General features: G+C 40.0%; 1 protein-coding gene across 5 annotated transcripts in view; it reads right to left on the bottom strand.

Moving 5' to 3' along the window:
* Positions 1 to 18,375, bottom strand: part of macrod2 (mono-ADP ribosylhydrolase 2) — a 597,474-nt gene that overhangs the window by 115,641 nt on the left and 463,458 nt on the right. The window lies entirely within an intron of this gene.

Here is an 18,375-nt window from a genome sequence, read left to right on the forward strand (position 1 = left end):
ATTTGTGTTCATTTGTTCGGTTCTTTGTTTATTATTTACTGACGGAGACAAAATTAAAAAAAAGGATTCAAACTGACTCTCTCTCTCTCTCTCTCTCCTCTGAAAAGGTTGTTATACTAAATCTGAAGAGCCTACAGCGGTTTAAAAAAAATACACAACCCTAATTGCACAATATCTCATGAGACAATAAGCCAGCACGGGAGTACGAGCGCATTAGCTGCTGTGTTCAGGAGCAAGCAGAAGATAGAAGAGTCTCTGAAGTCTTTTACATTTACATTTACGTAATTTGGCAGACGCCGTTATCCAGAGCGACGGACAAACGTGCTTTGAAGTCTCTATCGATGAATATATTAACACTGGGTCACTAGGTTACAGACTTAGGATATCATTGACATAAAAACTATATTTATATATATATATATATATAGTGCAAAAGTTTTAGGCAGGTGTGAAAAAATGCCGTAAACAAAGAATGCTTTCAGAAATATAAATAACGAGTGTTTGTTTCTGTCAATTTACCAAATGCAAAGTGAGCAAACAAAAGAAAAATCTAAATCAATGCAATATTCCGTGTTACTAACTTTTGCCTTCAAACCAGCATGAAGCGATGGCACGACCCCGACAGAGCCCTGATCTCGACACCATCGAATGTGGCTGGGATTACATGAAGAGACAGAAGGATGTGAGAAAGACATCCACAGAAGATCTGTGGTTAGTTCTCCAAGATGTCTGGAACGACCTACCGGCGCGAGTTCCTTCAAAAACTGTGTGTAAGTGTACCTAGAAGAGTTGCTGCTGTTTTGAAGTAAAAGGGCGGTCACACCAAATATTGATTTTATTTGAAATAAAGATTTCTCTTTTGTTCATTCACTGCATTTTGTTCATTTGTGAAAATAAATGTTTAACACTTCCATTTTTGAAAGCATTCTTTGTTCACAGCATTTTTTCACACCTGATCGAAAGGTTGTGAGTTCGAATCCCAGGTCCACCAAGCATTAAATCCCCTCGAGAACAATTCTGACTACTTTATAATGTCCTACAGCACACAGACGATGCTTAAAAATAAAAGCTTCAAGCTGTAATTTACCGGGTTTTCCCCTAAATAGACTAGATACTGCATGTGCTAAAGTGGAATGGATTTGCATTCAATATAAGTTCTATGCTAATACTGTACGTAGCAACGCGTTCTAGCTTAAATTAATACCTCGCTGTTCATTTACTTAACGCTACGGATTCCGTCGTTATACTTCGCTATAAAACCCGAGATCAACTTCATTATATTTATTAATAATGAATAATAACGATGCACTTAGAACATTTATAATCACCAAATTTATAACACTGAAGCTTTCGTATTCCCCCACCTATTACTGTAGTTCATTTGCATTGGAAATGAGGCCAAAAGAGTTTATCATTTTTTTTTTTCCTTCCATTATTTATTAATCTGAGCTGAGAATTCTGAAATGGAGGTGCGCATGAACCAAACATCATTAGGAAGCACACTTTAGAGGTACCGGACACAACGGGCTACTTATGCCAAATAAATGCTCACGTCGATCATTTTATTTGCTTGCTAATAAACACAACATGCTGCTTAGTTTTGCCTGAAACTGAGGAGTTATTCATAGACTGTGGGCTTTAAAACGGAGTAAACAGTGCCGTGTTAGTTTACCAAATAAATGTCATTTGTCAAATAAATATACAGTAACTAGCCTTGGATTTGAAACTAGCGTCTCAGATGTGGACGTTGTTAGCTATTTGCTAAAAGAGAGTTCCCTTTCTTCCTATGTGTAAATGTGTTTGTTCTTAGATAAGAATGCTATACATTTCCAAACACCTCTGCAGGCTCGACATGATGGTTTAATAATAATAATAATAATAATAACCTTTATTTTCTATAGCGCCTTTAAATGCAAATCTCAAAGCGCTTTACAAAAGCAAATAAATCAACAAAAATACACAAATAATATAAAGATTAAAATGAAAGCAACACAAATAGACTATAGAATATAAAATAAGCACTATGTAAAATTATAATAAGTCAATTAAATGCTAGGCTAAAAAAAAAATTAGTTTTAAGCTGAGATTTAAAAATGCCAAGAGATTTTGCTTGCCTTATATCAGTTGGAAAAGAATTCCAAAAGTTTTCCAGGTTTTAGCTTCTTTTAGACGATGCCGATTGTTAAATTGTTGACTGAAAATAGATATTTCCGAATGAACAAATAAAAAAGATTCATAATATCTTGGGTTTTTTTTTAGCTTTCTTGCAAAGTAACGTTTTTTTTTTTCCGCAATCAGATATCAGGAGGAATAACAAACATTTGCACTCAACTCAGAACTTGTCCTTCAGTATTACTGCATAATGAAGCATCTCAAATTATACTGTCATAGAACACAAATCTGAAATCTGTACGGATTTATATCCAGTGCCATTTCAGGTCAAATTTTCCTTCATCAACGTTCATCATATGCTTATTTGCAACCACATTAATTATGCTTATGGTCTGGATATTTCACAGACAAATAAGGTTGTTTATTCAGAAAGCGTCTTCACTCCACCTGAAGAGAGAGCTGAGGCAAAATGAGCATCCTGGTGCTGAGATCCCGATTACAAAAGACTAGCACTGGCCTACTATAAAAAATCAGTTTGTGGCCTTTATGGACTTAAGTAGATACGTTTGGCTGAACCATTTGTGTCAAATGAGTCAAATCTCTGCTTAAATTCTCTTAAAAATATACAATCGACAATGATTGCTACTCTATAACAGGGGTCGGCAACCCGCGGCTCCGGAGCCGCAAGTGGCTCTTTCATCCCTCTGCTACGGCTCCCTGTCGATTTGGAAAATAAATATTTAATTTAAATATATATTATTTTAGTTAGTTTTGTCGCTCAAAATATGCGTCATAACTGCCGACTTGCGAAATCCGACACAGAAGCAGACGCATTTTTGGTTTGCTGCAGCCGGGAAGTTGAAATTTTGATGCATTTGGGTCTTTTCTCATGCTCTCCCGTCACACATCGTATTTTTGTCTATTTATCATACATTTAATATGCCGCAGCGCCCAAAATGTATCAGTCCGCACCGCTGTCTCTATGGAACCGGGCAGGAATCAAGCGCGGCTCAGTTCTTAGTCGAGCCTGACACTTATCAGCCAATCAATAAAAGAGGCTACACAATAGCCAATCAGAAAATAGAACTATCTGGGAAAGATTTAACCCAAAAAAATTGGGTTTGCGGGGGGGTTGGAGATGTCACGCTTGCCTGTCTTCAAAACTTGTAAGCCCTGGTCATGAATACGAAGAGGACTCAATTAGACATTGAACATTTTATTTGAAAGTAACCTTCAACCCAGCGTCTTTTTTGTTAAGGTTAGTTCAAACTGTTCAAAATATTTTTGATTGCCTGCAGAAATAAAATTTAGTTTACTCGGTAGCAGTTCATTGATTTCATAAATGAACAGACTGCAGTTTTTTCTATACTTTCCATATAGGTTAAAAAACGATATATGCAGCGTTATCTTCATTTCAGATGTCAAAATGGTTTTGTGGCTCCTTGTGTTTTTTTTTTTTCTGAGGGAAACGGCTCCAAATGGCTCTTTGAGTGTTTGAGGTTGCCGACCCCTGGTCTGTAACTTCAAAAATCTACTATACTACATGCCAGAAATGAAATGATTTCTTTTTAGCAGTAGAAGTATGTCAAGAACTTTACTTATCCCAAGAATTTGATTTAATATCGATTTGGATAAGTCAGAATTCTGAGATGTGTCAGATATTTGAGACCGTGAGGCCAATTTCTCAATAATAAAGTCAGAATTAATTAAGTCTGAATGTTGAGATCAAAAGTCAGAAATAAATTTAGATCATTAATTTGACTTTTGAGATCAGAAAAATGAGACAATTTAGATTATGGAGGTTTGTGATAAGTCTTAAAGTTCACACATGAATAAATCAGAACATTTTTACATTTACAGCATTTAGCAGACACACTTATCCAGAGCGACTTACATTTTCATCTCATTTTTATACAACTGAGCAATTGAGGGTTAAGGGCCTTGCTCAGGGGCCCAGCAGTGGCAGCTTGGTGGACGTAGGAATAGAACTCACAACCTTCCCACATTAATCGCTAGGATACCACATCCACAGAACATGTTGCTTTACTTGCTGACAAAAATAAATAAATAAATAAACAAACAAACAAACAAATAAATAAATAAAGAGTTTTCTTGTTGTACCTGAAAGAATTGAGATGGAAGAATCATGAAAATATTACAAAAGTTATACATTACATTTTTAAACAGAGAAGAAAGAAAGAAAGAAAGACAATGAAAGTGGCGAGGCTCTTTGGCCAGAACTCAAGGTGAAAGGCGAGAAAGGTTGAAAAGAGTGTGACCTTTCTCCAGACCACCTGCCTCCTCTTACCATTTCAGCCTATTAATTCTGCCCTCTTACACCCACCGGCAACAGTTACACACTCTCTGTGATCCATAATAACTTTTAATTGTGCTAACATGCTACAAAAACATGTCACTGGGAGCTACTTTATATCTCATCTGTCCTAATTTAGTCGCTTCTTTCTTTTAAACACTTCTTTCAGTTAGCAGCTAGAAGAATCCTTCCCGCACGGAGAGGCAGGATAGCAGCGCCCTCGGCTGTGACACCGTCAAGATTTCAACTCGCGATTGCTGTTCAAAAGCTTTTTACAGCTCGGTTAGCTTAGCATTCCAGTCATGTGCGTTTATTCTCCTGAAAGTTTCGTTTCACTCTTTAACGCTACTTTTTTTTAAGCATTTCTGTAGCAAGATAGTTTCAAGAGATGTCTTGAAGAGTTGTTTGTAGTTTAAATCAAATAAATAGATTTGGTATTTTCAGTCACAGGAACATCCGCAGGGTTTTCCCAAGATTTGATCTCAGGCATTATTTGTATATGTGAACATGTGACACGTGCTATGATTGTATTAGTCCTTCTCTCTGCTACAGTGGAGTAAAGAAGAAACCACATCCAGCTCCCGGCACTCACCACATCCGCCACATCCACCCCCCCGACTCACGGCTGACATTTACAGTGAAGCACAATCCCCCAGAGAATACAGCTAGCAAGCTACAGTCAAACACATGACACACTCTGTGAATAATTATACGTGATGTGATTGTAATAATCTTATATCCTGGGGTGCTCCGAGGAAGGAGGCGCTGTGAATCCTTCCTCCTATACGATAGAGATGGAATTAACTCAATACTCAATAGCATTTCTGTATTCGATTCAATTTTACTTGTGTAGCGCTTTTAACAATAGACGTTGTCTCAAAGCAGCTTTACAGATCAGAAGAGATATAATGAGAAAGCCTGAGGTGACTGAGGTGAACGTGGAACGTTAGATGGAAGAGGACGAACCTTGAGAGGAACCAGATACAAAAGGGAACCTCATCCTCAATTGGGTGACACTGGAGGGTGTGATTATAAACTGTTATGAACACCGGAGAGTGTTATTATGTTGGCTTTGTAGAAGCCAACATTTTGTTTTCCTATTTAAGCTTTATCAAGAGTCACTCCTCCTAGAGCCACATGCACCAAATTCAGATATGTTGTAGACCCTGGTCTGAAGTTTGTTGCTTTTACTTTTCTAAGCGATCCGAGTTCCGGTACTTCCGGTACCGTGTCTCAAAGTGGCCTTTTTTCCCATAGACTCCCATTATAAACTTTGGAGGTTTAGAACTCTGCAAGCTTTCGAACTGTCTACACCAAACTCGGCCAGGTCTTTTAGGGTGATACTCTGAACAAAGTTTTAATTTGGTGTACCGACCGGCCTTTCGGTTGTCCCGCAGCCCCGCTCCCAAAATATGCAAAATCAAAAATTAGCACAACATGGACATGTGACATATCAAGACAATCAGCCCAATGTGGGGAACTTCTTCAAGAGCATTCGGATGACGTCACATGCTCGTCTCCACTTGCCTCCAAAGATTTCTGTCCACTTGCCTCCAAACGTACTGTAACACTGATCCTTATGTCCACTCGCCTCCAAAAAATACCAACCATTGCGAATACTTGCTTTGTCAAAGCCAACATCAAAATTTGTCACGACGAACTTTACAAATCTAGTTATAAATAATGTCCTTTCTACAAATGTATACAGTCTGACAATTATGTAGAGATTCAGCTGTTGTCTTCAAACACCACCGAAAACTTCATGAAGCGGAACACAAAGTCAAGTAAATACATTTCAATATCATAGTATGGCCTCTCAGGCTGAGCTGATATATTAACTATACACTGTAAAAAGGCTCGCTCTGTGCAGTAATGGAGCTAAGTAATGCACTTTAATCCTAGAACACAGGAGTACGGTTTCAAACAAGATGTCACAAGCTAAAATCACACGTATATTTATAGCTCGAAAAATGGTCTAAACCTTCAACATATCAGATGCTTCGCATGCTTGGAAGCAAATCTCTCGAGCCTGAATCAGAAAACGTCAAAGCGAGGAGGCGCGAGACAAAAAGGTCAGAATGAATGATATTCTCTAGTGCGGAGGAGCATTGATCTCTCCTTACATAAATATGATCGAGACACCACCATTTTTCATCTTCTACTTTTTTTTTTTTTATATGCAGAAAAGAAATAGCTAGATTCATGCTCTTGTATCATTCAGATCCCTGCTCAGCTGCTTCATTGTCGCTGTAGTAGAGGATCAGAGTATAGACGCAGAGGCAAAATTCGTGCAGGCAAAATTGTAGGGAAGGCAGAAAAAGTGGAATTTGTTAGAATTGTGCAATTTCCAGCAATTTGGCATAGACATTACCGATGCATTCGGGTAAAACAACTCTGCTGAGGGGGGAAATATAATTCCCCAGCACATATTTTTGGAAAAACTGTGTGCACTGAATAATAATAAAAGTATAGCTGTAAGTAGTGATTTACGGGGTCCAAGCACCTCTTGGTAAATATCGTCTCTAGTGCACAATTCATATATATATATATATATAAATTTATTCTGTGCTCGACTGGGTATTAAAATCTTCCCCTTAAACACTGAGATGCTCGCTATTTCCAGGTGAATGGCACTTAAGACACATCCAGGATTCCGTTCAGTTTCTGTATGTATAACTGTGAAAAAAACAAATAATATGATGCAGGAAATTCAAGTAACTGAAAGTGCCGTAATATTGCTGCTCGACTGAGGTGAGGTTTACGATAAAGTCCTGATACTTTCTCTTCACGGTGAACCAGAGCATCTACATCGCAAGTCAAAATCAGCGGTTAAACAGGACTTCGTAACAAGCCGACTGGAAGCCTTGCGAGAAAGAAACTGGCGACGTTCACGAAGCCTGGAGAGCCTGACATCAGGACAAGTGGCACCGTGTGACCAACGGTCATGGTCATATGCACCATCAGCTCGTTTTTGTGTTGACTTTATAAGGCAAAGCACGGTGATGCTTTGGGGCTGTTTCCCTGCTGGTGGTGTGAAGGATCTTGCCAAGTTTTATAGTATCATTAATTTTGCTAAGCGCCTGGACATCTCGGGTCAAATCGTGGTTTTGTTTTGGATTATTCCGTACAGTTCGGTTGTAGATCCAGCAACAAATGACGAGCCAAATACACTTGCAAAAAAAAACCAACAACAATGTTTGTAAGCAACCATCTGAAATTTGACGATGATTGATCAGCAGTGTTCGGAATCCCCTCGCACAAACTGAAGAATACAAAGAATCTTTCAATATTCTGGAAGGAAGAGTGGACTTAGATACTTCTACAAAGGTCTTCAACACTAAGATATTACAAGAAGAGACGTAGCACTGTGTTTAAGTCCACTCATGATGCATTGGGGTTGATTCTGTGTTAGATCCTGCAAGACCAAACAACACAAACACACACACACACACACACACACATTCTTTCTTATCCCAATCCAGTGCCTGCAGTACTAGATGCAGCATAATCCTTCTTGTCCTCCTGAGAATGTTCTGGTATATCAGATGTGGGTTTATAATCAGTCCAGATCGCCCATAAAAAAAAAAACCTGACACCTGTAACGACTCTCTTGCGCAACAGCGCGATGATACGTGCAACACTGCAGGCACGGTAGCAGCTGATGAGCTAACGCTGGGCAATAACAATATAAGGTAAAAAGCCTTGAGGTTTCTACATGGAAATGAGCCTAAGACGTTAAATAATAGCGCTGTGATGATATATTATGATGAGGAGATTGGAAACGGTTATCCCGTTAGTGCTAGATGAGTATAGATTATAGCAACACAGATTTAGCAAACGTTCACAAAAGACAATAAATTACTTTAAACCTTAAAGAAGGGGAAAATTGTGCACTTGCTCCTGTTTTCAAAAGACTTCCTGTCCTTGCATTTAACCGCCTACTATTACGCCGATGTAACTGCTGTAGATTATAATTATTATTATTACTACTGGCATAATAATATAGCCAGTTTCTTTATTTTATCAGTACAAATATAACAAAGAACTACTTCTACTCATGACCAGAAGAAAATACAGGGCGGTAGATAATAACGCTACGGGGGCACGGTGGCTTAGCGGTTAGCACGTTCGCCTCACACCTCCAGGGTTGGGGGTTCGATTCCCGCCTCCACCTTGTGTATGTGGAGTTTGCATGTTCTCCCCGTGCCTCGGAGGTTTCCTCCGTGTACTCCGGTTTCCTCCCTCGGTCCAAAGACATGCATGGTAGGTTGATTGGCATCTCTGGAAAATTGTCCGTAGTGTGTGAGTGAATGAGAGTGTGTGTGTGCCCTGCGATGGGTTGGCACTCCGTCCAGGATGTATCCTGCCTCGATGCCCGATGATGCCTGAGATAGGCACAGGCTCCCCGTGACCTGAGGTAGTTCGTATAAGCGGTAGTAAATGAGTGAGTGAGTAATAACGCTACAAAATTTCCACCTAGATCATGTTCATCCATCAAATTCCCAAATGTACTGTACATGGGTAAAGAAAATTCATGCAAGAACAGAATATGTGCTGGAACCAAGACGGTCAGAATCTGCTGCTCCAGTTCTACAAATCTTCAAACACTCTTCTTGGGGATATAAATAAAGTACATACATTTGAGTGTGTACCAAATGAGTATGCGAGCACTTGGGCAACTTACATGTCAATCAAAAGCCAAGGAAAAATTTGCCTATTTTTCATTTACATTTACGGCATTTAGCAGACACCCTTATCGAGAGTGACACAACTGAGCAACTGAGGGTTAAGGGCCATGCTCAGGGGCCCAGCAGTAGTAGCTTGGTGGATCTGGGGTTCGAACCCATGATCTTCCGATCAGTAGCCCAACACCTTAACCACTGAGCTACCACATCCCATTTTTCCATTTCCATTTCCATTTCCGCTCTTTCAAATCTACTGGAAGTGGTAGACCATTGGAGTATCTTTGGGATGCTCATTAAAACACGGATTGGGAAACGTTTAAACCTTTTCGGGGATGGACAGAAGACTAATTGAGATTTCCAGCATTTTTATTACACCTTAAACATGAAATACTGTATATCATGATATGTGGATGTGTTGAAAGAGGACATGAAGTTAATCGGTACGAGATGCTAAGAAGATGCTAAGGACAGGGCTAAGTGGAAACTGGTGATTTGATTCGCCATGGCGACCCCTAACAGGAAAAGCCGAAAGTACAAGTCAGTACTTTCAGTACAGACAGTGCAGCAGAGCAACCGTACAATGGTAGCGAGACGTGGAGATGTACGGCTAGGTTTTCACCGTGGAACGAGTGAAATGATGTATAAAGCTTTCACCGTATCATCGGCGATGAAAAGCAGAAGCGCTCACTATGCAGGTGATACCTGTAAAAAATGAAATCTCAAGTAAATAACCAGAAAGGACAAGGATCGCTTTCTTCTGCTTCCTCTCAAAAGCTACAGTGTGACGTTTTGACGTTTGGGTTTTGTTCGTCTCGTGTAGTTTTTTTTTCTGCCTTTCGAGTTGCTTTTTTTTTTTGCTCCGTTATACAGTAGATGCCTGTGTGTAAAAGAATCTTGCGATTTTGTGTCTATCGAAACGTGGGATTTAAGAAAAGCCGGCAGGCTAATTACACTGTTTATGTATGGGATGGGAATCTGATGAACATATTGCTTTGGAGACAGCCCAATAATTGCGTTAAGCTCAGACAGCTGTATTGTTGCTCCGTTGAAGACTGGTGGTGTTTGTTGTAAGCATTAGCATGCTTGTCTAAACCTAATGATTCAAACCAAATGATTCGTGTTATTTAAACAATGTCATATCAGATTCAGAGCTAGTCAGCATCGATATCACCACCAGCTTAATTACGGTCTTGACTCCGACTGAGCGTCTGAAGCTGTTTATATGAAATCAGATTGTCAAGTCGCTCCAGCTGCACAGCCATATAAAACAAAACGACACAAAACACACACATTTATGGAATACAGCTACCGGGTTTCACTTTTATTTCCCCTCACAGGAGCTGGAGGTCATGTTATCTAACGAGGATATGATCCCGTGCATTGTTGCAGTGCATTGTGCTCATGGCAGTGAAGGTCAGGGAACGAGTCGATGAACCTCTGGAGCTCTGCAGGAGCTCTGCTCAGGGAGTAACATACACACACTGTAATGCGGTAGTCAGAGGCGTGGCTTAGTGTGGACGGACAGGGAGCTGTTTGGGGAGGAGTTAACGACTAACAGAATGACTAGCTCTGAATCTGATATGACATGTTTAAATAACACGAATCATTTGGGTTTGAATCAAACACCACCAGTTCGACTCCTGTCCTATAAATGTGTTTGTCATCTCTTTTCTCTCTCATGTCTCTAAGCAGTGACATAAACAAGTGTGCATACAGTATTGTGTGTGTGTGTGTGTGTGTGTGTGTGTGTGTGTGTGTGTGTGTGTGTGTGTGTGTGTGTGTGTGTGTGTGTGTGTGTGTGTGTGTGTGTGTGTGTGAGTGTGTGTAGCAATTAACAGTGTGTACTTCAGCATCAATCCACCATAAATTTCATTAACATCTCTTATAAACTCACTTTTTTCACTACAGGCAGAAATTCTGGTCAATCATATTTTCATATTCAGATTTTTTTTTATCCATGTCATAGTTTTTATCCTAAGCAGCAGCGGCAGAATGACGCTTATTTTGCTTGTTGGTTTGGACCACTGTAATATTGGAAACTTCGAAGAAGGGTTGAAACTCCATCCACGTGACACAATCCTGTCATGACAAATCTATAATTACCTTATGATCATGATACACGTGTACGTTTACTTTAGGAGCGCAAACTCTTTAACAACACCTTAAAATCTCTGTTATCTGTCCTATACTTCCGATTTTAAAGCTTTAAAATCATCCCTTTACTCACTCATTCTTTTTATAAAGGGCTATTTGTCTGTTATTTAGTCCCTTATACACCTCCTTTATTAATACGGAATCATGTATACTTTATATCTGACTCCTGAATTTTTTCTCGCTATTAACATTAACAAATATTCATTCATTCATTCATTTTCTACCGCTTATCTGAACTTCTCGGGTCACGGGGAGCCTGTGCCTATCTCAGGAGTCATCGGGCATCGAGGCAGGATACACCCTGGACGGAGTGCCAACCCATCGCAGGGCACACACACACTCTCATTCACTTACACACTCACACACTACGGACAATTTTCCAGAGATGCCAATCAACCTACCATGCATGTCTTTGGACCGGGGGAGAAAACCGGAGTACCCGGAGGAAACCCCCGAGGCACGAGGAGAACATGCAAACTCCACACACACAAGGCAGAGGTGGGAATCGAACCCCGACCCTGTATCTGTGAGGCGAAAGTGCTAACCACTAAGCCACCGTGCCCCCGCACCACAATTAGCAAAATATATTAAATATATGTAACTGTATATAAGTAGATAGCATATTGCGCTGAAACCCGCGAGTTTTCAACAGCCCTGTACGTGTGCGACTGTATTTCGACCGTATTTCACGTAACGACTAATTAAATAAATAATGACCCCGGAAGCCATTTTGTTAAATGAATCCATGTTTGCAGTGAATAATGTGATGCTAATGTGATGAGTTAAGAGTTTTCATGAAGCAATACATCTGAAAATGTACTAGAATCCTTTTAGATGTTGATTTTAGTGTTGACATCATTGTACAGTGATTTGGTTGCTCAGTCCACATTTTCTATCCCCTGATTTTTTTTTTTTTCTTTTAAGGCTTAAAGGCTAGTCAGCTGCCTCTACTACAAAACTATCTGACAAACTTAGCGGTGTGAACTAAACACAGGCAGGAAATTAGCTTAAGCAGATGTTGCACCTGAATATAAATACCTCAACTTCCCCAACTAAATACAGACCAAACATTTGAACTCGAGTCCCCGACTCGACTTGAATACGGACCTCACTACCCATTGTTGTTCTGACTAACCCGTCACACCCACCCCAAGAGCATGCTGGGAATGATCTATTATTATGTAATCCTCCTGTCAGTTCAGATATTCAACAGAATTCCAACGGGGCTTGCAGAAGAGAAATGCTCCCGAAGATCCCCGCTCAAGGTTTATGGCTTAATCCATATTAATACAAGCACCAGCAAGGAAAAAAAAAAAAGGAAAAAGTGGCCATTACATTTTTCATAATATCTGCATTCCTGCGAGCTGAAGATAGGGTGCATAATTAATCCGTGTGATGAACGGCACCGTTGCAAGTCTGCCTCTGTTTCAGAGGACGTGTCTTCTCTCTCTATTGTGTTTTTGTGGGACAGCTTTGCATTCAGGGTCTGAGCCAGGCGCACTAGCTTTTACGTCTTTGGAGACTGAACAGAATAGACAGCTTAGTCTTGCTCAGGAGTAAAATGGCTTACTGCAAGGCAGCAGACTACAACTATCTGCCAGTTGCAAAATCAATTGCAATGTCATTAAGAGAAGCTCATTTTCACAGAACGTGAAGTGAAGCGAATCCACTCGGTTTGTTCGGCAGCCGGCATGGACAAATACGTGTGAGAAAATTCAAGCATGTCGCGTATGGCTGAAATCCCGTTTATACAACGGCGCGTTGCGTTCTGCATTCTGATTGGCCAGCAGGTTTTGATTAATGTTTTAGGAGTCATTAAACAGTCATTAAAGAGTCATTCAGGAGGGACATGTAACACAAGCTAATATTAAATAGATTAAAAAAAAACCCTGCAATCTTGCAATTGAGCGTTTGAAAGTTGAAAACTGTTGCAGGGCTGTCAAATGTCACGCATTGAGAATGACAGACACGTATTTGGGTCTTTTCTCACGCTCTCCCGCCACACATCGTATTTCTTACGCAGAAATTTTTTTTTGACTATTTATCATATATTTAATAAGCCGCAGCGCCTAAAACGTATCAGTCCGCACCGCTGTCTCTATGGAACCGCGCAGGAATCAAGCACGTCTCAGTTCTTGGTCGAGCCTGACACTTATCAGCCAATCAAAAAAATAGAGGCTACACAATAGCCAATCAGAAAATAGCACTTTCTGGGTAAGTTTTAATGCAACAACCAATGAAAAAACAAACATTCATTAGTGAGGGTATTTTTGATGGTCAATTCTAACAAAACCTCAGAACGAAACGATCATGTCTGGGCTTGAGTCCGAAGGCAACAAACACTTACAATAAACAACAGCAGTCATAATCTCTCTCTCTCTCTCTCTCTCTCTCTCTCTCTCTCTCTCTCTCTCTCTCTCTCTCTCACACACACACACACACACACAAATTAATCAATGGAAAAGAAACAAATACTTTGTATTTGGTTAAAATTGCGGTTAGTGATCCTTACCAAACACAACAACTCCCCCATTATTATTATTTTATTTTATTTTATGTATTTTTTAATTTTTAATTTTTATTATTTATTTTTTTTTGGGGGGGGGGGGGTTTGCTGGGGGCTTGGAGATGTCACGCTTGCCTGTCTTCAAAACTTGAGAGCCCTGCTGTTGCTATAGTGATTTAGTAAAGGGTTTTGGTATGAAGATGTTTAAACACTACTGAAGGAGTTGCTAGCGTTAATAAATGTTAGGAGCAAATCAGACCTCGTGTACTGTAAGTCACATACAGACAGTTTTATTATTGTAATTCTGATCATTGGGACTTTTCTAAATGACTTCCTCTACTCTCCTTAGTTTTGGTGACTATCGAGTTTAGTCGCCTCGTTCAGGGCATTCAAACCAAACAACTGAAACACCGACATTTAACACAGGGTTAAACGCTTACAAAAATTGATTGTACACTTCCCCACCTCTCAGAGTTTAATAACTACACAGATGGGAGGATGTAAAAAAAAAAAGGCATCTGTGTAAAGTATTATAGCCTCATCCTGATGTTCAGGCTCCGTTCTGACATATTTCATTCACTGGAGTTAAGAGAAAGCAGGATGGGATAATAAACCACATGTGCTCACACTCGTGCCTTGAAATGACTCTGAATGAGACGTGGAGACAAACAGCAGCCTTAATAAACTTTTATTTTACTACGCTTGGAGGCTCGAGCAAAAATTGACTTTCATAAGAGTCTGTATTAAGAATGATAATCATAGAGCGTGTGCATCTTGCTGATTAATTACAAAGCTCATTTTGACTTTTGGTGTGTGTTTGGCAGCTACATTTTTGTCTGCTATTCAAGTCATTTTCGGTAAGGAAAATCTCTGTTATAGATGACTGGAGGAATATAATTTTCTGATGTTGTTTCTTCTGAAACGTGGGATTTAAGAAAAGCCCGAAGCCTAATTACGGTGTTTATGTGTGGAACGGAAATCTGATGAACGCGCCGCTTCAGAGACGGACCAATAATTGCGTTAAGCTAACACGGCGGCGTTGCTGCTTCCCTCAAAGACTGGTGTGTTTGCAGGAAACATTAGCAGTCTTCTCTATACCTAATGATTCAAATCCGTTTGCGTTATTTAAACGTCGTATCGGATTCAGGGCTAGTCTACGGTATTAGCATAGCCGGTTTAAATATAGTCTGGACCAAAACTGAGCGTTTTCCACATGCTTTTTCCAGTCTCTGGAGTTTACACTGAATGGTGCGAAAAACAAAACACCCTGTAAGTGGAGGGTCTTTAGGCTAAAACATCTCAGAGGAGAAGGACCAGACTACTCTGAGCTGACAGGAAGTCTATAGGAACTTAAATATACACTTTTAAATATACTTTTTTTTTTTTACAACCGTGGTGAGCAGAAAAGCATCTCAGAACGCTAAAGAAAAATGGAGCCTTGAGCTTTGGATCAGGGTCCATTCAAATCAGGCAATAACAAGAATCTGAGATGATCATGGGCTCTTTAAAGCTTGCAGGTAGCTCACTTTTAAGCCTAGTGCTGAACGGTAGCTCTCCCACCCACTCACCTCTTACTACACTCTCTCTAACACATTATATTTTACGGACTCGCTCTAATACACTAGCATTTCTATCAAAACAACTAGGAATGTAACCGTAACCATGTTTTTCTTTAGATTGGGTATGAGCACGAGCATAATTCAGCCCTGATATTCCATGTGCCTCTGCTGCATTTCCGTGACCTGCCGGCACTTTGAATTCAATCTGTTTTGCCCATTCCAGCATTCAATTAATTACGCCTAGTTTAAGAGCTACCAAATCCCCCAGGTTTGCGCTTTTTGAAGCTACAAAATTCAGACCCCAGGCTGAATATTTCTACCTGGAGAGTAGACTTCAGTCAGTTTTCAACATTTACATTATAAACATGCTATAGTTTTTGTCATGGATCGAATAAACATTAATTAAACATAAAGTAGTACATGTCATTTTATTTGACGCGATGGTGCAAAACACGATGCTGCGAATACACACCACTTGTGAACCACTTGTTTGTCTCAAATTGAATTAACCTGCACACAATATTTCTGTCAATTAATAGAACTGAGCCAAACGCATAATACAGGAAAAATCCTTTTTTTAGCGTGCATCCTGAGACGCCGAGGCTGTAGACTGGCGTGATAATGTAGAGTCGGAGAAGTGAGTGTTCATCCACTCCAGGTTAATCTCTGCAATGGCAGTGAAGCTTTGCAGGGCTTTCAATTAAACAGCACTGGCATGTATATCAAGGTCAACTCCTTCAGCTTGAACGACCCATCAATCAGCGGACACAGACTTATATTCCTTACGTTCATAATTACATATCCTTTCTATTAAAATCACCGGAGTTACTGAAAAACATCAGCTGAATAATATATGATCAAATCGCTTCATTTCACTACATACCGCGTCGGATAGGGATGAAATTACAATTTAAAGATGCTTGACTTGACTAAGGTTTAAGTATCGGTACATGCGTTGCACATAAATGTTTTGAGAACGCACCTTGGGCCGTATTCAGAGTCTATTTACATCTGAACACCTCATGCATCATTTGCACTTACTCATTAAACCATGGGTGCGATTTATTTAGAGGAACAAGCTAAGAATTTAAAAAGAACATTAAGCAGTATGGAAAACTGACGTTATTATACAAGTGCTATTTTATTGACTAATCACCTAGAAGTGTTTTATTAAATGAAACCAAATTGTCCATAAGTAATACTGATACCACTAAAGTTATTCGTGTATCAACATATCGCCAATTCCTGTTAGATGCCATACTGTTTATTCACATATCCTTGCATTGGCATGCATCTTTTTCCATTTTTTTAAATAGTCTCTTTGTCCACATCTTTTCATTTGTCCACATTTACATTTATAGCATTTAAAAATTAACAAATCTTTATACAACTGAGCCATTGAGGGTTAAGGGCCTTGCTCAGGGGCCCAGCAGTGGCACCTTGTTGGACGTAGGAATCGAACTCACAACCTTCCGATTGGTAGCCCAACACCTTAACTACTAGGCTACCACATCCCTGGTTTGTGGTGGCACATTTTCCATCCCCAGATATTTACATTTACAGCATTTAGCAGATGCCCTTATCCAGAGTGACTTACATGTTATCTCATTTTTTGTACAACCGAGCAATTGAGGGTTAAGGGCCTTGCTCAGGGGCCCAGTAGTGGCACCTTGGTGGACGTAGGAATCGAACTCACAAGATTGGTAGCCCAACACCTTAATGACTAGGCTACCACATCCCCCATATTTCGGGTGTTTATCTAGAAGCTCCAGTCTACACTTCTACTCTGAAAATCAGAGGCACGTACCAGTACCGCTACTTACGAATGAATATGCATAACCCCTTTCTGCATTCGAAGTAACCTTCCCTGTGTAAATATTAAGACGACATTTTAAACGAACTCGTTCTCTTTGACAGTGGAAGTTCAGTTCTCTGTACTGACATGGGTATGGGTGATATTATGGCTTTAATAATTCACCCTGTCCAGAGGACACACAACAAATATCCATATATCCGTTAGACAAACTCTGACTTTTGCAGGTCGAGTGGTTGATGTGATGGGAAACACTTCACCGGGGTTCACACTGGTTATTGAGCTGTGCTCTGCTGTACTGTCGGATAGACAAACACTACTGATTCATTACAAAAACCAAGAGCTCTATAACATCTGTCTTTCGAGCCCAAAAGTAGTCATTATAAAAGTGTGCCATGTTTCCCAACAGTCTTTCTTGCTTGCAAAAAGTGACACTGCTTGGTGATTTGAGACCGTCCCAAAACTGCTTGGCTCAGCTTCGAGTCAGCACCAAACACCATGGCATAGATATTTCGCGAACACACAGCCGATTTGTCACAGGGTGTCTTTGAGCGGTCGCGAGAAACAGAAAATATATCTCTTTATTTCAGATTGTGGCAGTATATCAGGCATTCTGTAGCTTCTGTTCAGTTTCTGCACTGGCACCAGACTACAGCATCCATCTTTCTCACATAAATGACAATGAATATCTAACTCGTGTCACATTATAGCTTTACCTGCCACCCACGCTGCTCTCAAAAATAATATTAACTGATCGAACGGGAAAACCGCTCATTGTGACGTGGCTGGGTTTCTATTAGCAACTTAAGATTGAATGGTTTTGCCGAGGCGCCTGTTCGGGATGCTATTTGTTATCCACATGCCGTAGATGACAGATGGCAGGCGGTAAACAAATGTAAATAAAAATGTTTAAAAAAAAAAAAAACCCAGACAATACAACTGTCATGATATTATAGAATACACAATAGAGAAACAAATGCAAGGGTTGGAAACTTTCTGAGAGGCGATATTTCATTACAATGTGTTGGAGATGAGATTTCATTTGATCTGTTTTAGTGTGTCAGTGCCGTGTTGGGGACATAGAGCATCTGGGCTGAAAGCCTTATTAACGTGCCGTGGCAGGCAAATGAAGTGTCACAGAGCATTTCTCTGGCCCAGATTAAGGCACCGTGTGCCTGCATTAGGCTAAATTAGTTGGGAAAATGAGAAACTAAAGAAGGAGATGGATGCAG

Source organism: Tachysurus fulvidraco, chromosome 4, assembly GCF_022655615.1.
Source record: "Tachysurus fulvidraco isolate hzauxx_2018 chromosome 4, HZAU_PFXX_2.0, whole genome shotgun sequence".
NCBI lineage: Eukaryota > Metazoa > Chordata > Actinopteri > Siluriformes > Bagridae > Tachysurus > Tachysurus fulvidraco.